Source organism: Pseudophryne corroboree, chromosome 4, assembly GCF_028390025.1.
Source record: "Pseudophryne corroboree isolate aPseCor3 chromosome 4, aPseCor3.hap2, whole genome shotgun sequence".
Taxonomy (NCBI): Eukaryota; Metazoa; Chordata; class Amphibia; order Anura; family Myobatrachidae; genus Pseudophryne; species Pseudophryne corroboree.
The window spans coordinates 600,549,415-600,571,241 of NC_086447.1; the positions used below are offsets into that span (position 1 = coordinate 600,549,415).

Consider the following 21,827-nt stretch of genomic DNA (forward strand, 5'->3'; position numbering starts at 1 on the left):
GCCGCCCATGTAGCTGCAATAGTGGGCCTTTTTACACCCTCACGGGTGCTGCACATCGCTTTTAGACAACCCTCGACACGTTTATCCGTAGGCTCTTTTAGAGACGTGACGGTAGTGACAGGTAGAGCTGAGGAAACCACCATCCTAGCCACATGCGAGTCTACTGGAGGAGGCGTTTCCCAATTCTTAGACAGCTCTGGCACGAGGGGATAGCGAGCCAGCATCTTCTTTTGAGGCACAAACTTTGTACCCGGGCTTTGCCAGGGTTCCTGACGTATATCCACTAGGTGGTCAGAGTGAGGTAAAACTTGTTTAATCACCTTCTCACGCTTGAACCTATCTGGTTTCTTAGGAGGAACGGATGGCTCGGGATCATCCGTAATCTGCAGAATTAACTTAATAGCCTCCAAAAGATCAGGAACATCCACATGTGAACTACCCTCCCCATCAGCCGTATCTGAGTCAGAACCTGTGGGGTCAGTGTATGTGCCGTCTTCATCAGACGAGATGTCAGTGACAGCAGTGGATTGTGAGGAGACGAGCGCTCGCTTAGAGGACCTCTTGGACTTAGGCGAGCGTTGGTCAGACTTTTTAGTAGTCAGAGACTGGTTCAACTTCTTTAATTGAGCAGATAAATCGTCCGCCCACGGCGGGTTAGCTGCAGGGACCACATACGGTTGTACCGGCATTGGGGGTCCCATAGGGGGTGTTAGTTTATGAACTAGCGTATGCAGAAGCGTGGAAAAAGCGGCCCACGGAGGGTCAGTATGTGCCTCCGTTGCCACAGTCCCACTGGGGGGCAAGGAGCCCCCAGAACCAGAGCCCACAGCTGCTATATTCTCCCCATATGTGCCTGTGGCTTCAGCAACACCAGCAGTGTGTTCCGCCCCAGAACCGTTACCCTCAGAAGCAGACATGATATAACTTGCAGTATGAGGTAACACAGTACAATTATTAGCAGCACTATATCCCTAAACCCAAACCCCTGCGCAGTGTAGTCAGCACCAGCAGAGATAAAGGAGAGATATGGTGACTAAATCACAGAGAAAAATACGTAATACAGTATATCTTTGTGAAAATCCTATATTAGATAAAACCTGACGCACCAAGCCCCCTCGGGTTATAGAATATAGGGATAGCAAGTTGAGTGAAAGACACGAGATGGACACCACTCAGCTATCAATGCACACACAAATAGTCACAGTTTGTACAATGCAGAGGTTATTACCGACAATAATACTGCACTGGACTAGCTTACACAGCTATATAGTCAATAGATATAACACTACACAGTAAGAAACTGGATGTATACTCCAGGGTAATTGTACTATAAACCCCTGACTAAATGCACTCTTTCTTACGAACACTGACTAAAAAGGAAAGTAGAATACTTAAGTGTCATGTAAAGGCACAGCGCTGACAACCAGGCGGCTTTACATAGGAGGATTTGCCCAAGCAGTCCCAGGAACAGTGAGCTGAGGAGTAATGGCACCGCAGACACTGACAGGGAGTGAGGAAAAGACAGAGATGCAAATCCAGGGCGGGAACACTTGCTGGAAATGGCGCCCTGGGGCTGGGGTAGGTGCTTCAGGTCTAAGCCTTATCCCCCTTGCTGGCAAAACCACGGGGTACTGTGGGCGATATTAAGAGAAAACCTGACTTGCGCCCATGCCCTGGTAATCTAGTGGGATCGCCTGTAATCAGTGTCCACCGCCAGCGCGCGCGGCCCGCCTCCCACTGACCACGCCGGATCGCAATAAAGAACGGATCCCGCGAGCGGGACCCACTTACAACCTCCCGAAGCGCGGCCACGCGATCCTGGAGAGCCCCAGCCGTGTGTGTCTAACATGAAGAAAACCGGAGCCTCCGCTGTAGGTACCCGGCAACCAGGGCTCAGGAGTGTACAGCGCCGCTGGGGAGAGCTGGAGCTGCAGCAGTGAATGTCACAAGACATTTACCACCGCTGCTGCCCTTGAAGTCTTCACTTTTTACCTCATAAAAAGCTTTTCTCAGGGCTGCTCCAAGCAGCCCCTCTGTTAAGTGCCTGCTTACTGCAGCACCAACTGACAAACTGAGCTCCTGTGCTGGGAGGCGGGGTGATATAGGAGGCGGCGCTATGCATCTTGGGAAGAAGGTCAAAGCTTTGAGCCTGTTGGTGCCTCGGATCAAGATCCTACTCTACACCCCATTGTCCAGACTTGTGGAGCCCAGTGTACCCCGCAGCAGAAATGGCGCTGAACGCTGCTGGGTCCGCTCTGAGAAGCTCCGCCCCTTCAATGGCGCTGTCTTCCCGCTCTCTGAATGATTATACTGGCCGGAGGAGTTGTGCTGGCCTGGATCCGCAGACCCCGACAGGCTTGATGTGACCAGTGTAGGGTCCGGAGCTGGCCGAGGGCGACCCCCCCCCAGCCGCACCTCAGTACCGATGAGCCTTAAGACCGCGCTCCTACCCTCTAGCCGCCCTCTTCACACTGTCCCCCCGCTTGCCACTTCTTCAGCACCTGAGGGGGTGGCGGCAGGCTGCCGGAGCGAGCATTCCCCTGTGGCGGGGCGCGATCAGACCCCTCTGGAGCTAACGTCCAGTCAGCGGGAGCAGTGGCTCAAGACCCCGCAGGGCGGACACTGGTCCCCCCCCCCCCCCCATCCCTCGCTGCAGGGAGGCTGTCACCAGCAGCCTCCCTGTAAAATAACAAAACCTGAAAAGAAATAAAAAACTGTTTTTTGATTACTCAGTAGAGCTCCCCTAGCTGTGACCGGCTCCTCCGGGCACATTTTCTAAACAGAGTCTGGTAGGAGGGGCATAGAGGGAGGAGCCAGCCCACGCTCTTAAACTCTTAAAGTGCCAATGGCTCCTGGTGTCTATACCCCATGGTACTAATATGGACCCCAGCATCCTCTAGGACTTAAGAGAAAACCAGAATATTTTGTCCCTGTAGTGACGTCATGGCGCGGCCGGAATCATGCCATCACAGACTGGTGGGCGAGTGGCTTTGCAGCCATTGTCTTACAGTCACTGCTGCCAGGACCCGCTGCGGATGCATTGGACCCACCCGCACTGTTGTGCTGGACCTGCCACAGACACCCGGAACTCCCCTGCCGATGCGCCGGACTCGCTGTGGACACCCTTCCCCTCGACGCTTCTGACCCGCTGCGGACCCCCAGGACCCATGCTACTGGTCCCGAGCATTCCGGAAATGGGATACTCAACTTGTAACACAAAAAAGAATATAATACATTTGTTTGCATATCACAATCCATTTTGAGCTAGCTTTTCTAGCAAACAGGTTCTGGGTACAGCCTTTATACCCTGTACTGTAAGACACATAAATGAGAGAAAAGTGATACAGTGGTGCTAACTGATGATGCCAATTACAGGATGACAGTCATGGGGGGGTATCCTATTAGCAACACATTTTTCAGGGGGGGAGGGGGGGGGGGGGAGAAAAAGGCTAATCTCGCGATTTTAGACCGATGGTCATTATAGGCTGTTTTTCGGCAGAACACTGTCCTGTTTTGGCCCGAAAACACATGGGATTTGGGATAAATTCCTGGACCCATATGTTATAGTGTCTCTGAGGGATGGTTATAGGGGATTATGCTTTGCGTGCCTCAGAATGATCCCCGATAAATACCAGGCAGTGATCGCACTGAGCCGAAAAATAAAGTGGGTACCAGGGACCCTTCACTTTTAAAAATTGGGGTCCTACCTATCCTTTTCTGGGTCTCATCGGAATGAAGGTTCTTATTAATTATTCAAATATAGAAACACAGAGTTGATTTGGATACAAAAGTGTTGCAAGGGGAAAGGAGGGGGTGACAATGCTGCTGGACTGTGTCGCATACATGACACCCTGCACCAGAGCTGTAACTAGACATTTTAGCACCCTTCAGCAGAAAGTGAATTGGTGCTCCCCTCCCATACTGGAAAGCATGGGCAGTGCGCGCTGGAGGCGCGCAGAAATCTTTGGGGACGTGGCTACATAGGGAAGGGGAGTGGCCACATAACAGTGCCATTTCACATTACACCACACAGTAGTGCAGCTTACACACTCTGCGCCCGGCAGAGCCCATTCTACACTCTGCGCCCGGCAGAGCCCATTCTACACTCTGCGCCCGGCAGAGCCCATTCTACACTCTGCGCCAGGTAAAATACTGGTCTGGATGGGAAGGGGGCAGAGAGATGGTGGTGGGATGCGGGATCACTGAAGTACACTAGACTGAATGAGGGGGCACTGTAATGGGAGCGACTGGTTGGGTTCTTGCTGAGGGGCAGTGAGATGAGGGCTGGGGGATGGTTGGGTGAGACACTGGGATGAGGGAGTTCATGAGATGGTGGGGGACACTATGAATGGGGAGGCACTGGCAGGATGGGAAGGGGGCAGTGAGATAGGGGTGTGACACTGGGTTGGGGGGGTAATCAGTGTGTCTGGTCTGATTAGGGGGTTCTAGATGAGAGGGTAGTGAGATGGCACGGTGGACTGGTTGAGGAGTAAAGGGGGAAACACTCTGCTGGCAGGGTCAGTAATGGTGGGACACTGGGCTGGAGAAGGGGCAGACGCTGTGAAGCAAGCATTGGCCTGCTGCTGTTCTGTTTCTGCCTGGCCCCGCACACTGGCTCCAGCACCGAACACTTACACCCCTTCCTCAGTGTCCCTGCACCTTACCTGCATCCTCAATTACTTCTGCACTGCCAGCTCTGTGCAGGGATCTGTCCCCCGGTGGCTGGTCCGACAAACTCCATCACTCTGCCAGGTGACTTCACCCGGCGGCGGCTCCGGCTCTGACACAGACCCTGGCTCTCGCTACACGGACACCCCCCCACACACCCGGAGCGCCGCGCTGCTGCTTCCTGTGGTCGGCGGCATAACTATGCTGGCTTACTCACTCCTCTCAGAGGGAGCAGTTTACTCTCTCTGGCCAGTACCGCCGTCTTCCTGCCCAGCAGCAGCCCCCTGACGCGCACGTCTGACCAAAAACGTCAGAGCAAGTGCCAGAGTCAATCCCAATGGAGCACGTCCCCGAAGACCCTCCCATTCTTAAAAAGTGAGTCCCCAGTCCTCATCTTGGCGTAAACTACGCGCGTTTTTGCGATCACTGACCAGGTATCGGGGTTAATTATATCATACTTGCCTACTTTTGAAAAAGCATTTCAGGGAGATGTGACAGTGACACCTATCAGCGCGGACGTGTACTGCTACATCTGAGAGGTGCGTCATAAAAATTACTTAAATCCAAATGTTAATGAGCCCCAAAGTTAGTAAGATCTACTTGCCGAAGAAAAGATATTTTGCAGAATTTGTTTGTGTATTGTGCTGTACAAGAGGTTCGATACAGTGTAAGTGGCAACGAGAAACGTTATTTATAATGCATGTAGCCATAGTGATCATTGTGTATTATAACCAATGCAGGGAAATGGCGCTGATGTTCCCATTTGAATGTATGTATCTGATTTATTTTCCCCCCCAAGAATGTAACAGCTGCATAATGGGGTTAAGGTGCAATCAGGGAGATTGCTGGTCTATTCAGGGAGACTTTCTATTTCAGGGAGTCTCCTGCAGAATACAGGAGCGTAGGCAAGTATGAATTAGATATCTCCCTAAAAATAAACGAAAAACCAGAGTAATCACACATATATAACCTATATCTAGTCTAATAAGCATTAGACATAGCAGTTATAAAATAAATAAAACTACACTATGAGCAGAGTTTGAAGCTGCACAACACGTCCTATTTAAAACAATAGATTGTAATTTACTCAGGGATATGATTTCTTTCTGATCTGTAAAATGACAAACTAAAAGCTATAAAATTAAAAAAACATGCTGCAGCAAATACATTTTTTATATATATATATATATATATATATAAGAATTTACTTACCGACAATTCTATTTCTCGTAGTCCGTAGTGGATGCTGGGGACTCCGTCAGGACCATGGGGATTAGCGGCTCCGCAGGAGACAGGGCACAAAAGTAAAAGCTTTAGGACTAGGTGGTGTGCACTGGCTCCTCCCCCTATGACCCTCCTCCAAGCCTCAGTTAGGATACTGTGCCCGGACGAGCGTACACAATAAGGAAAGATTTTGAATCCCGGGTAAGACTCATACCAGCCACACCAATCACTGTACAACTTGTGATCTGAACCCAGTTAACAGCATGATAACAGAGGAGCCTCTGAAAAGATGGCTCACAACAATAATAACCCGATTTTTGTAACAATAACTATGTACAAGTATTGCAGACAATCCGCACTTGGGATGGGCGCCCAGCATCCACTACGGACTACGAGAAATAGAATTATCGGTAAGTAAATTCTTATTTTCTCTGACGTCCTAAGTGGATGCTGGGGACTCCGTCAGGACCATGGGGATTATACCAAAGCTCCCAAACGGGCGGGAGAGTGCGGATGACTCTGCAGCACCGAATGAGAGAACTCCAGGTCCTCCTCAGCCAGGGTATCAAATTTGTAGAATTTAGCAAACGTGTTTGCCCCTGACCAAGTAGCAGCTCGGCAAAGTTGTAAAGCCGAGACCCCTCGGGCAGCCGCCCAAGATGAGCCCACCTTCCTTGTGGAATGGGCATTTACAGATTTTGGCTGTGGCAGGCCTGCCACAGAATGTGCAAGCTGAATTGTACTACAAATCCAACGAGCAATCGTCTGCTTAGAAGCAGGAGCACCCAGCTTGTTGGGTGCATACAGGATAAACAGCGAGTCAGTTTTCCTGTCTCCAGCCGTCCTGGAAATATATATTTTCAGGGCCCTGACAACATCTAGCAACTTGGAGTCCTCCAAGTCCCTAGTAGCCGCAGGCACCACAATAGGTTGGTTCAGGTGAAACGCTGACACCACCTTAGGGAGAAACTGGGGACGAGTCCGCAGTTCTGCCCTGTCCGAATGGAAAATCAGATATGGGCTTTTGTGAGACAAAGCCGCCAATTCTGACACTCGCCTGGCCGAGGCCAGGGCCAACAGCATGGTCACTTTCCATGTGAGATATTTCAAAATCCACAGATTTGAGCGGTTCAAACCAATGTGATTTGAGGAATCCCAGAACTACGTTGAGATCCCACGGTGCCACTGGAGGCACAAAAGGGGGTTGTATATGCAGTACTCCCTTGACGAATGTCTGGACTTCAGGAACTGAAGCCAATTCTTTCTGGAAGAAAATCGACAGGGCCGAAATTTGAACCTTAATGGACCCCAATTTGAGGCCCATAGACACTCCTGTTTGCAGGAAATGCAGGAATCGACCGAGTTGAAATTCCTCCGTGGGGGCCTTCCTGGCCTCACACCACGCAACATATTTTCGCCAAATGCGGTGATAATGTTGTGCGGTCACCTCCTTCCTGGCTTTGACCAGGGTAGGTATGACCTCTTCCGGAATGCCTTTTTCCCTTAGGATCCGGCGTTCAACCGCCATGCCGTCAAACGCAGCTGCGGTAAGTCTTGGAACAGACAGGGTCCTTGCTGAAGCAAGTCCCTGCTTAGCGGCAGAGGCCATGGGTCCTCTGTGAGCATCTCTTGAAGTTCCGGGTACCAAGTCCTCCTTGGCCAATCCGGAGCCACGAGTATAGTTCTTACTCCTCTCCGTCTTATAATTCTCAGTACCTTGGGTATGAGAGGAAGAGGAGGGAACACATACACTGTCTGGTACACCCACGGTGTTACCAGAGCGTCCACAGCTATTGCCTGAGGGTCCCTTGACCTGGCGCAATACCTGTCCAGTTTTTTGTTGAGGCGGGACGCCATCATGTCCACCTTTGGTTTTTCCCAATGGTTCACAATCATGTGGAAGACTTCCGTGTGAAGTCCCCACTCTCCCGGGTGGAGGTCGTGCCTGCTGAGGAAGTCTGCTTCCCAGTTGTCCACTCCCGGAATGAACACTGCTGACAGTGCTATCACATGATTTTCCGCCCAGCGAAGAATCCTTGCAGCTTCTGCCATTGCCCTCCTGCTTCTTGTGCCGCCCCGTCTGTTTACGTGGGCGACTGCCGTGATGTTGTCCGACTGGATCAGCACCGGCTGACCTTGAAGCAGAGGTCTTGCTAGGCATAGAGCATTGTAAATTGCCCTTAGCTCCAGTATATTTATGTGGAGAGAAGTCTCTAGACTTGACCATGTTCCCTGGAAATTTCTTCCCTGTGTGACTGCTCCCCAGCCTCTCAGGCTGGCATCCGTGGTCACCAGGAACCAATCCTGAATTCCGAATCTGCGGCCCTCTAGTAGATGAGCACTCTGCAGCCACCACAGAAGAGACACCCTTGTCCTCGGAGACAGGGTTATCCGCTGATGCATCTGAAGATGCGATCCGGACCATTTGTCCAGCAGATCCCACTGAAAAGTTCTTGCGTGAAATCTGCCGAATGGAATCGCTTCGTAAGAAGCCACCATTTTTCCCAGGACCCTTGTGCAATGATGCACTGACACTTTTCCTGGTTTTAGGAGGTTCCTGACTAGCTCGGATAACTCCCTGGCTTTCTCCTCCGGGAGAAACACCTTTTTCTGGACTGTGTCCAGAATCATCCCTAGGAACAGCAGACGTGTCGTCGGGATCAGCTGCGATTTTGGAATATTTAGAATCCACCCGTGCTGTTGTAGCAGTACCCGAGATAGTTCTACTCCGACCTCCAACTGTTCCCTGGACTTTGCCCTCATCAGGAGATCGTCCAAGTAAGGGATAATTAAGACGCCTTTTCTTCGAAGAAGAATCATCATTTCGGCCATTACCTTGGTAAAGACCCGGTGTGCCGTGGACAATCCAAACGGCAGCGTCTGAAACTGATAATGACAGTTCTGTACTACGAACCTGAGGTACCCTTGGTGAGAAGGGCAAATTGGGACATGAAGGTAAGCATCCTTGATGTCCAGGGACACCATATAGTCCCCTTCTTCCAGGTTCGCTATCACTGCTCTGAGTGACTCCATCTTGAATTTGAACCTTTGTATGTAAGTGTTCAAAGATTTCAGATTTAGAATAGGTCTCACCGAGCCGTCTGGCTTCGGTACCACAAATAGTGTGGAATAATACCCCTTTCCCTGTTGTAGGAGGGGTACTTTGATTATCACCTGCTGGGAATACAGCTTGTGAATTGCTTCCAATACTGCCTCCCTGTCGGAGGGAGACGTTGGTAAAGCAGACTTCAGGAACCTGCGAGGGGGAGACGTCTCGAATTCCAATCTGTACCCCTGAGATACTACCTGTAGGATCCAGGGGTCCACTTGCGAGTGAGCCCACTGCGCGCTGAAACTCTTGAGACGACCCCCCACCGCACCTGAGTCCGCTTGTAAGGCCCCAGCGTCATGCTGAGGACTTGGCAGAAGCGGTGGAGGGCTTCTGTTCCTGGGAAGAGGCTGTCTGCTGCAGTCTTTTTCCCTTTCCTCTACCCCGGGGCAGATATGACTGGCCTTTTGCCCGCTTGCCCTTATGGGGACGAAAGGACTGAGGATGAAAAGACGGTGTCTTTTTCTGCTGAGAGGTGAGTTGGGGTAAAAAGGTGGATTTTCCAGCTGTTGCCGTGGCCACCAGGTCCGAAAGACCGACCCCAAATAACTCCTCCCCTTTATACGGCAATACTTCCATATGCCGTTTGGAATCCGCATCACCTGACCACTGTCGCGTCCATAAACATCTTCTGGCAGAAATGGACATCGCACTTACTCTTGATGCCAGGGTGCAAATATCCCTCTGTGCATCACGCATATATAGAAACGCATCTATTAAACGCTCTATAGTCAATAAAATACTGTCCCTGTCCAGGGTATCAATATTTTCAGTCAGGGACTCCGACCACGCCACCCCAGCGCTGCACATCCAGGCTGAGGCAATCGCTGGTCGCAGTATAACACCAGTATGTGTGTATATACTTTTTAGGACATTTTCCAGCTTCCTATCAACTGGCTCCTTGAGGGCGGCCGTATCAGGAGACGGTAACGCCACTTGTTTTGATAAGCGTGTGAGTGCCTTATCCACCCTAGGGGGTGTTTCCCAACGCGCCCTAACTTCTGGCGGGAAAGGGTATAATGCCAATAATTTCTTAGATATCAGCAATTTTTTTATCGGGGGAGACCCACGCATCATCACACACTTCATTTAATTCTTCTGATTCAGGAAAAACTACGGGTAGTTTTTTCACACCCCACATAATACCCTTTTTTGTGGTACTTGTAGTATCAGAAATATGCAAAGCCTCCTTCATTGCCGTGATCATGTAACGTGTGGCCCTACTGGAAAATACGTTTGTTTCTTCACCGTCGACACTGGAGTCAGTGTCCGTGTCTGTGTCGACCGACTGAGGTAATGGGCGCTTTAGAGCCCCTGACGGTGTTTGAGACGCCTGGACAGGCACTAACTGTCTTGCCGGCTGTCTCATGTCGTCAACAGTTTTTTGTAAAGTGCTGACACTATCACGTAATTCCTTAAATAAGACCATCCAGTCAGGTGTCGACTCCCTAGGGGGTGACATCACTAATACAGGCAATTGCTCCGCCTCCACACCATTTTCCTCCTCATACATGTCGACACAACGTACCGACACACAGCACACACACAGGGAATGCTCTGATAGAGGACAGGACCCCACTAGCCCTTTGGGGAGACAGAGGGAGAGTTTGCCAGCACACACCAGAGCGCTATATATGTATAGGGACAACCTTTTAAATAAGTGTTTCTCCCTTATAGCTGCTATATATGTTTTTATATACCAAATTAGTGCCCCCCCCCTCTCTTTTTTTACCCTGTTTCTGTAGTGCAGGACTGCAGGGGAGAGTCAGGGAGACGTCCTTCCAGCGGAGCTGTGAGGGAAAATGGCGCTTGTGTGCTGAGGAGATAGGCTCCGCCCCCTTCACGGCGGCCTTTCTCCCGCTTTTTATGAGGTAAAATGGCAGGGGTTAAATACATCCATATAGCCCAGGAGCTATATGTGATGTATTTTTTACCATAAATAGTGTTTTCATTGCGTCTCAGGGCGCCCCCCCCCCAGCGCCCTGCACCCTCAGTGACCGGAGTGTGAAGTGTGCTGAGAGCAATGGCGCACAGCTGCAGTGCTGTGCGCTACCTTTCTTGAAGACAAGATGCCTTCTGCCGCCGATTTCTGGACCTCTTCACTCTTCTGGCTCTGTAAGGGGGCCGGCGGCGCGGCTCCGGGACCCATCCATGGCTGGGCCTGTGATCGTCCCTCTGGAGCTAATGTCCAGTAGCCAAGAAGCCCAATCCACTCTGCACGCAGGTGAGTTCGCTTCTTCTCCCCTTAGTATCTCGATGCAGTGAGCCTGTTGCCAGCAGGACTCACTGAAAATAAAAAAACCTAAGTCTATACTTTTATTCTAAGCAGCTCAGGAGAGCTACCTAGATTGCACCCTTCTCGGCCGGGCACAAAAACCTAACTGAGGCTTGGAGGAGGGTCATAGGGGGAGGAGCCAGTGCACACCACCTAGTCCTAAAGCTTTTACTTTTGTGCCCTGTCTCCTGCGGAGCCGCTAATCCCCATGGTCCTGACGGAGTCCCCAGCATCCACTTAGGACGTCAGAGAAATATATATATATATATATATATATATATATATATATATATACACACACACACACACATATATACATACATACATACATATATATATATATATATAGATACACACAGTTTCCAAGCAACATTACTCACTGTTGGAAGTAATAAACTCTTCACCCTGTTGCTCTCCACAATAGTAGAGACAGGAATAGTGAAGTGAAAGCAGCACTCACGGAATAAATAGGAGCTGTTCTCAAATACAGACGCCTCAACGCAAATATATTTTTATCTGGATAAAGATTAACATAAAAATCTCATTACTACAGTATATATGCATACGCTTCCCATCACCACATGCGACACTCACATTGTTTGTATCCTGGAATGCCATCTTCAGTGTAAAAATCTAAAATATATTATGTGTGTGTGTGTGTATATATATATATATATATATATATATATATATATATATATAAATATATATATACACACATATACATATATACATACACACACACACATACCAAAAAGCGGCGGCACTCGGAGACTTAGACTAACGTGCATAAACAATTTAATGTAAGATCTTACATTAAATTGTTTATGCACGTTAGTCTAAGTCTCCGAGTGCCGCCGCTTTTTGGAATGCATATGTGAGGGGCTTATGCCTCTCAAGGAGGCGGCACAGGAGCAATAATTGGATTCCGTGGGGACGGAGGGAGTGCCGGATCACGCCGGACGATCGATCGATAATTACATATATATATATATATATATATATATATATATATATATATACACACACACACACACACACACACACACACACACACACATTACATACTGTATATAATTTTTTTTTTTATTTTTTTTTTACAGACATACATACAGAGTCATAACTAGACATTGTGGTGCCCTGTGCATGAAAGAGAATTGGTCCCCCATCATATTTAAAACAGGAAGGGGCATGATCACAAAATAAACCCAATTCATACAAATATATTTCATAATATATTCATATATATTAGTATATATATTTATTTAGTGATAAGATCACTGGAATAATGGTGGAAGACTGGTATACTTGCCCCACGTTTCTTACCTATGTGTTTTAAAACCCAGGAATAGTGTGTTGGTTTTGCTGAGAGGTTTTGGTAAGAATCGGATTAGGGTCCTGGGATTGGATGTAAGGGCAGGTTCTCCATCCGTTTAGGCTCAGTTCGTGTCTTTGGGCTTTCAGTATCACAGAAGGCTAATTAGGGCTTTCAGCTGTATGGGAGTGTTAAAAAGGCTGTTAACCTAATCATTTCTCTCTGATACTGCTTGGGAAAAAGAAGACTATGGAGTCTGTGAGAGAAACCTGCTCTTGAAACCAAGTGAGCTGTGCCTGGTGAAATTTTCTTTCATTTTTTGAGAATTATCCTATGTATAGTAAGCGCCAGATGCAAGGTATTTATTTTGATGTGCATTTCTATTTTTTTGCACAGTAAAACTGGTTGAGGCCAGTTGCACCAAACTCTCGATTTTCTCCGCTGCTGCATCCTGCTAGCTACACCAGGAGATGGTACCTGTACCCCTGACCCTGTTACTATTATGTATGTATGTATGTATGTATGTATGTATGTATGTATGTATGTATGTATGTATGAGGTGGGCAACACCAAACATACAGCAGCCAGGAAAATGGCACACCAGTATAGGGTTTTGGTGCAATCTGGCTGTGACTAGTTTTTGTGTGCAGTATATACATCAAAACCTAAAAATAAATCCTAGTGTCTGGGCACTAACTAAACATAATAAATCCCTCTATCAGGGGCAGATGTAATAAGCCTGGAGAAGTGATAAAGCAGTGCTGTAGCAGTGATAAGTGCAAGGTGATACCTCACCAGCCAATCAACTCCAATATGTAAACTGACAGTTAGGAGCTGATTGGCTGGTGCATTATCACATTGAAGTTATCACTGCTGTATCACTGATTTAGCACTTCCCAGGCTTAATACATCTGCCCCTCAGGGTGGTAGGACCTAATGCCCCTACAACAAACACAGGCATATGCACAGTACTTAGGGGGTCATTCTGACTTGATTGCTCCCTGGAGTTCTTTGCAGCGATCAGGTCAGAACTGCGCATGCCCAGGGGTGTGCCGGCGCATGGCTGACAGCCGACGGCTGTTGTTGCCTAGCGATCGTCTCTGCCTGATTGAGGGGCAGAGGTGGTCGCTGGGCGGGGGCGGCACGGCGGCGTTAGTCCAACGCAGGCGTGACCGGACCGTGGGGGGGGGGGGGGCAGGCCGCAGTAGCTGCGTGACGTCACATGCAGCCGCTGCGACCCGGGCAACGACGAGTAGCTCCCCGCTAGCACGCAAAAGCTGCTCTGGCCGAGAGCTACTCCTGAAGTGCAAAAGCATCGCCGCTGTGCAATGCTTTTGCACTTCTGCGACGGGCAGGGACTGACATGCGGGGCGGGCAAGCCCTGTGCTGGGCGTCCCCCGGCATGTCTGTGTTCCTGATCATAGCTGTGCTAAATTTAGCACAGTTACGATCAAGTTGGAATCACCCCCTTAGTCAGTAAATCAGTGTCCCATCACATGCCTGCTACCCGTTTCCCCAAGTAGTCAAACCCTGAGCCAAGCTCTGACACAGCTAATATCAGCCTCTCACAGGTGCAGGCACCAAATTATCCTGCTCTCAGGTTGAAGGCCTAAAGATCCAAAATGGGCCTTGCGGCTGGAACCCTCCCTTCTCTCTCACATCCACACCCCTAGGAGACAATTCCAGCTTTTACTGAAAGCCCAAACTCTAAACTCTGTTTAGTAAAACAGACATTTCATGGGCGTTTAAAACACATAGGCCGGATTTCCGGCATAAACATATCTCCGTTCATTTCTTTACCAGTGCTTCTATTACAATATAGGCTAAGACACAATCTACATTTGGAAAAATGTTTTTACGTTCCAATCAAATCCATTCTGTATACGTATAAATATTAAACGTGTGCCAGGATTTAGCATGGTAAAAACTTAAGGGGGGTACACACGGAGAGATCAGTTCTTCAAATCGAAGCAATCTGACTAGATTACTTAGATTTTATTGATGGATCTGTCGTGTGTATGCCCCACAGCTATAGTGATGCGCAGCCCCGTGCGTCGCTATTGCCGGTGCTAGATTGTGTGCCTGCATGCAGGCCAATCTAGCACATTGCTTGTTTCACCCGCTTTGTGAAATGAACGGCCCTACCCCGCTCAGCACACATCACGCTGTGCTGAGTGGGGGCAGAGATGTGTGCTGAGCGGTATGTGACAGATCGCTCAGCACACATCTCTCCCCACGTGTACTGCCCATTACCAGCCTGCTGGGCGCAGGTTTCTGGATTTCAGTGTCATGCAGCGGTCACTGCTTAGCGGTGTCTCATGTCTCTACCCAACGCTCCTGCCCGTATTCCATCCTGGCGTACGTACATTGAGATCCAGCAGGCTTCAGTCTCTGGGCACCACCCGGTCAGCTGACTGTGGACAGTGTCAGAATACTGGACTATTTCATGTTTACCTTCTGTTCTGCATGGGTTTCAGGATTTCTATCAGTCTTGCAGACTTCAGCTTCCAAGCTGCAGCGTGTTTGTGTTCAAACTGCAGTCTGTGTTTCTCACTCCCGATTACTCACACAAATTCCTACACAGATGGCTTAATCAGCAGGATCTTGTGTGCAGTTTCTGTCCTCTGTTCATTTTATCCACATGTGGTTTCCAGCAGCTGCCGCTGTCTCCCATTGTTGTCCATGATGTCTGCTTTGGGCCTAGTCCAGAGTTCCCTCCAAAACTGGACCTGGGCACTGCCATCTTGGATTTGTCAGCTGACCGGTCTGTTTTCCAATGGGATTCCTGGTGTGTCTCAGCTGATTCTCTACACCAATGAGAAGCTACCGGAGGGTATATAACCAGGATTCTGGGAACATGAAGTGGCCTGAACAACTGTTTTCTCTAGTGAATGCAAGCTCCCGTTTGCTGTTCTCAGGCTCTGTACTGTGTCCTCACAAGGATCTCCAGTGCTTCACAGTATTCTTCAGTGCTTACAATGTCCTCCAGTGCCACTTAACGAATATCTTGATGCGTTCTCCAATGGCGGGTGCCATTGTTTATCTGCAGCATAAGTTATCAATTACTTCAGGAGAGTGAGATACAGGGAGACTTACCCCGCTTCCAGGATCGATCAAAACTTTGCGAACACTGAGTGGATCCAGACGCTATAAGTGTACACAGCCGCTCCGTGAACTATAGTGAACACTGACGCACCAGTCACACAGCCGCCTATGCTGCGACTGGGTCCCTTAGTACACAGCATCTTGGTCGTCAGTGGGAATTCAGTTCATGGCGGGAGACTCGGAGGAAACTGGTCATGAACCAAGTGTGGGGGTGGGGGGGCGACCAGGGGAGTGTCCTTACCAAATCTAAAGTGTGGAACAGTTTTTCTGTATCATCTTTTGGTTCAGGAAAGAATGCTGGTAATGCAATATCTTGATGAAGATGAAACACAGATGCCACTTTTGGAACAAACTCTGGATTTGTTATTATTCAGTCTGGTCTTCTATTTATAAATGGCTCTTCTGTCCATAGAGCCTGTATCTCACTCACTCTTTTAGCAGATGTAATTGCTATCAAAAAGTCCACCGTCCACGTTAGGTGTTTGAGATTGGATTGCTCCAGAGGTTCAAAGGGAGTACCCATTAAAGCTCTTAGAATTAAATTAAGATCCCATGGACCCATAGTAGATCTAATTTGTGGCCTTAATCTTTTGATTGCTTGACAGAACTTTTTCACAAGATCATTTTCGGCTAGTTTTACATCCAGAAGTACACGAGGAACTGATATTTGAACCTTGAGAGTAGCAACTGCTAGGCCCTTAGTAAATTCTTCATGCAGAAACTAACACTTGAGCGATATATCTGCTTCTAGAGCTCTCATCTACAATGAGAGCTCTAGGATATTATTATCCTTTATTTATATGTAGCGCCACAAGGGGTCCGCAGCACCCAATTACAGAATACATAAATAATCAAACAGGAAAACAGCAACTTACAGTTGATGACAGTATAGGACAAGTACAGGGTAAATAAACATAGTTACATCAGCAGATGACACTGGAATAAGTATCAGGTGGCAGAAGACTGCTGGATGTGGTGCAGTTGAAGATTATTAAAGTAAGAAAGGATAAGCACATGAGGGAAGAGGGCCCTGCTCGTGAGAGCTTACATTCTAAAGGGGAGGGGTAGACAGACAGGGGTGACACAGATGGGGTACATAGAGAGCGTAGAACAGAGGGTTAGGATGAGATTTGGCTGGGTTTGGTGAAGAAGTGGGTCTTGAGAGATCGTTTGAAGTTTTGTAGAGAGGTGGAGAGTCTGAGGGGGAGAGGTAGGGAATTCCAAAGAAGTGGTGCAGCACGTGAAAAATCTTGGAGGTAGGAGTGGGAGGAAGTAATCCGTAGGCAGGATTGTCGGCGTGCATTAGCAGAGCGAAGAGGACGGGTGGGAGTGTAAAGGGAGATAAGGTCAGAGATGTAGATGGGAGAGGAGTGGGTGAGGGCTTTGTAAGCGAGTGTGAGAAGCTTGAAATGGATTCTGAAAGGGAAGGGGAGCCAGTGAAGGTCTAGTAAGAGAGGAGAGGTGGACGTAGTGCGTTTGGTGAGGAAGATGAGCCGGGCAGCAGCATTGAGGATAGATTGGAGTGGAGAGAGGTATTTGTCAGGAATGCCAGTCAGGAGCAGATTACAGTAGTCCAGTCTGGAGATGACCAGTGAGTGGATAAGAGTCTTAGTAGCATCCTGGGTCAGAAAGGGTCTGATCCTGGAAATATTTTTTAGATGAAAATGGCAGGTTTGTGAGAGGTGCTGAATGTGTGGTTTGAAGGAGAGGGAGGAGTCAAGGATTACTCCAAGACAGCGCACTTGGGGGCTAGAGGAGATAGTAGTGCCATCAATAGATAATGAGATTGTAGGAGGTGAGGTTATGCGGGAGGGAGGAAAGATGATCAGCTCTGTCTTAGACATGTTAAGTTTAAGAAAGCGCTGGGACATCCAGGAAGAGGTAGCAGAGAGACAGTTGGAGATACGAGTGAGGAGAGCAGGGGAGAGGTCTGGAGAGGAAAGATAGATTTGGGTGTTATCAACATAGAGATGATATTGGAAACCAAAAGAACTAATGAGCTTACCTAGTGAGGACGTATAGAGAGAGAAGAGAAGAGGACCAAGGACAGAACCTTGGGGTACCCCTACAGTTAGTGGAAGTGAGGGGGGGTGGAGTCATGAGAGGAGACAGAGAAAGAACGGTCAGAAAGGTAGGAGGACAGCCAAGAGAGGGCAGTGTCACACAGACCAATGGAGTGAAGAATTTGCAGTAGGAGAGGATGGTCCACAGTGTCAAAAGCAGCAGAGAGATCAAGTAGAATAAGTATAGAGTAGTGTCCCTTAGATTTAGCAGCATGGAGGTCATTGCACACTTTTGTAAGGGCAGTTTCAGTGGAGTGGAGAGGACGGAAGCCAGACTGGAATGGGTCAAGCAGTGAGTGTGAGGAAAGAAAGGAAGTAAGGCGGTTGTAGACTATACGCTCAAGGAGTTTGGAGGCAAAAGGGAGGAGAGAGATGGGTCGGTAGTTGGAGAGAGTGTTTGGATCAAGTGTAGGTTTTTTAAGAATAGGAGAGATGAGTGCATGCTTGAAGACAGAGGGGACAGTGCCTGATGAGAGGGACAGATTGAGAAGGTGGGAAAGATGGGAACAAGCAGAAGGAGAGAGGTAGCGGAGGAGGCGGGAGGGGATAGGGTCAAGTGGGGAGGTGGTGAGGGGACAGGAACGAATGAGGGCCATGACTTCCTCTCCAGATGCATGGGAGAAAGATGTCAGAGTAGGTGCGAGGGATGGGGAGGGTTGGTAAGGGATGGGAGAAAGCTGGTTACTGATGGTCTGGTGTGATGTGATGTCCTGACGTATGGAGTCAATTTTGGATGTGAAGTAAGTGGCAAAGTCAAGAGCAGAGAGTGAGGAAGGGAGACGAGGTGGAGGTGGGCAGAGGAGTGAATTGAGAGTGGCAAAGAGGCGCCGGGGGTTGGAAGATGAGGTTCTTGAAGTATGACTGTTTAGCAAGAGAAAGGGCAGCACTGAAGGATGAGAGCATAAGTTTGAAATGGAGGAAGTCTGCCTTAGAGCGTGATTTCCTCCAGTGTCGCTCAGCAGTACGTGAGCATTTTTGCAGATGATATCTGGTGCATTTGGTGTGCCAGGGTTGAGGTGTTAATTTGCGAGGGTGAATAGTGGTTGGTGGAGCAACAGTCAAGAGCAGAAGTAAGGGATGCATTGTATGTGGAAGTGGCTTGTTCAGGGCATGAGAGAGAGAATAGGAGAGAGAAGTGAATCAAACAGGGAGGAATGGAATGTGGTGTCAATAGCTTCAATGTTACGCTTAGTGATGGTAGCCTTAGGAGGTAAAGATGGGGAAGTCGAGAGAGATAGGTTAAAGGAGAGCAGGTGGTGGTCAGAGAGGGGAAATGGGGAGTTGGAAAAATCAGAAATATCACAGCGGTGAGCGAAGACCAGATCCAGTGAGCTCCCATCATTCACATGGGAGGGTGAGGAGGTCCACTGGGAGAGATCAAGTGAAGAGGTGAGGTTAAGGAGTTTAGAGGCAGGGGATTGTGTGGGGATGTCAATACGGATGTTGAAATCGCCTAGGATAATGGAGGGAATGTCAGAAGAGAGTAAGTGAGGAAGCCAGGAAGCAAAGTTGTCGATGAATTTGGAAGCAGTGCCAAGGGGGCGGTAAATGACAGCTACTCTAAGATGGACTGGTTGGAAGAGGCGTATGGCATGGACCTCAAATGTAGATAATGTAAGGGATGGTTCTGGTGGTATGAGTTGGTAGGAGTAACTAGAAGGTAAAAGGACCCCAACACCACCCCCATGGCGACCCCCAGGTCGGGGTGTGTGTGTGAATGTGAGGCCCCCAGCAGAGAGAGCAGCAGGAGAAGTAGTGTCAGAGGGCGTAATCCAAGTTTCAGTAATGGCTAGTAGGTGTAGGGAGTTGGAAATGAAAAGGTCATGAGTGGGGACCAGTTTGTTACAAACAGATCTGGCATTCCAGAGGGCACAGGATAGGGGGTATGAGTTTGTGGGAGAGATGTGAATGAGATTATCAGGGTTGCTGTAGTGATGAGGTGAGATTAATTTTGAGGGCAGGGATGATGAGAGAGTAGTGATGGTGCGGGTGCCTGAGCTGGGAGGGGAAACTGCAGGAGGTGGGCAGGGAGGGAGGTCGTTGTGATGTGGATGAGGGTATGGGGAGGTGACAGGGAATGGAGAAAGGGAGCAGGGCTGAGTTGTTGGGTAGCAGGACCATGGGGCAGAGGTAAATGAAAGTGGGGTAACCGGAAAGGAGGGGGAAGGAAACAGAGGGATGGAGGGGAGATAGAGGAGGAGGTGTAGGAGACTAGGGTGGAAGGATAAAGATACATTATTAGGTAGACACTGAGTGATGTGGGGAGTATAAGAAAGCCTTGACATAGTGTTAAGTAGGTAAATAGGTTGAGGGAAAGTGGAAGTAGGAGAGGAGACTGTAAGGGAATCAGAGCAGAAGAATTGCAGAAATGCAGGTGAGAAAAGCAGTGTAGGCTCAATGGGTGTAGGTTTAGTATGAAATGAGTCAAAAGCGTAGATAAAGTGGGTGCAAAAATTTATTTGGGCTGTAAGAAATGAAAGGATTGTGAGAGGGTTAAGAAGTAATGGTAATTCTGTAAGATTTTTTAAGTGTTTGTAGATGAGAAGATGAACTCACAATTGTCCCAAAGAAGATCTTTGTGATCCTGATTATGGATGGAAACCAGATCTTACATATGTTCTTTTCTGCAAATGGGTTGCATAGTGTTCACAGAGTTAAAGTTGGAGGGTGATAAATTTGCATATGCAGTTGATATTGATAAGTAGTTCATCTGTTGTTTGATGTTTTCTTTCAGTTTTTTGTCCAGTTTAAGTCCAGGCTAAGTCCAGGCTTTGATATTAAAATTATATATCTGCTCCCTTTGAGCCTCCTCCCTTAGAGTCCTACACCCTGGATCAATCAGCCAGGCTTAATCAGCCAAGTATACTCGAATATGAACTAACATTAACATGTGTAAGGTATAGGTTCACTGATTAAAACCCCACCCATTGCCCAACACCCTCTGATGGGCAATAAAGCTAAACAAACAAATAATGATATGGGAGGAGGACATCCCAAATTCCCCAAATATCTAACAATTAAACAGGCTAAATTCTGCACAAAACAATAACTCCAGATTACCTGAGCAAACAGACACTGTAGAGTATAGTATCCTAGATCACTGTGCAACTGCTGAGAGTTGTAGTAATTATTTTGATTACCTAAGCAAACAGACACTGTATAGTATCCTAGATCACTGCGCAACTGCTGAGAGTTGTAGTAATTACTTTGATTACCTGTAGGTGAGAGAATAAGATGTTAGGAGGAGATCGTAGTCCTTTGCCTACTGTATTAAGTCCAGGCTTTGATATTAAAATTATATATCTGCTCCCTTTGAGCCTCCTCCCTTAGAGTCCTACACCCTGGATCAATCAGCCAGGCTTAATCAGCCAATGAGAGCTCTACATTTTTTCCAAACCTTATAAAATATTTGCAAAGCAAGTATCCTTTCTTGCTTGTAGTAATATCTGAATCACTTGTTCCGAAAGTCCTTTTCTCCTCAATATTTCCCGCTCAACCTCCAGACCATTAAATTTAGAGACACCAGATTCCTCTAGTAACTTTCCTAGTGCCATTGAAAACCAGGCCCTCCTTAACCAATATGGTAAGATTGCTTTTACCTCTGCTTTTTCTTCTCTAATTTTCTTGAGTATCTGGTATATCATTGGAAGAGTCGGTAAGATATAAGAGGTTAAAACTCCTTTTTTGTGTTCGTGCATCTACTCATATCCCTGGTACCTGATGTCTGGAGAAATACTGCTTCACGGGCATGGCAGAGCGTGAAGAGTGCCCTGCACTACATGGTCTGTGTATGAGCACCGGTGACTCCATATTTGCTGTGGGAGAGCTGCTAAGTAGCGGGTGGCTAAAGTTGCAGTGGCGGCTGAGGGGGCTGCACATATTGCTGTAGAGAAGCCAGAAAGGGGGTACATAGATATGCATAGCTCAGATTTTGTGACATCAGATAGTGGGAAGGCAGAGATGGGTGCCGCATGGCGCTGTCAAACACATGGTTGGAAAGCACTACAAAAGTGTTGTAGGGGGTGAGAGGGTGGCAATGCTGCTGGGCTGTGCAGCATACAGGACACT

General features: G+C 48.2%; 1 protein-coding gene across 1 annotated transcript in view; it reads right to left on the reverse strand.

The window, feature by feature from the left end:
* GGPS1 (geranylgeranyl diphosphate synthase 1) overlaps positions 1 to 21,827 on the reverse strand; it is a 141,673-nt gene that overhangs the window by 79,906 nt on the left and 39,940 nt on the right. The window lies entirely within an intron of this gene.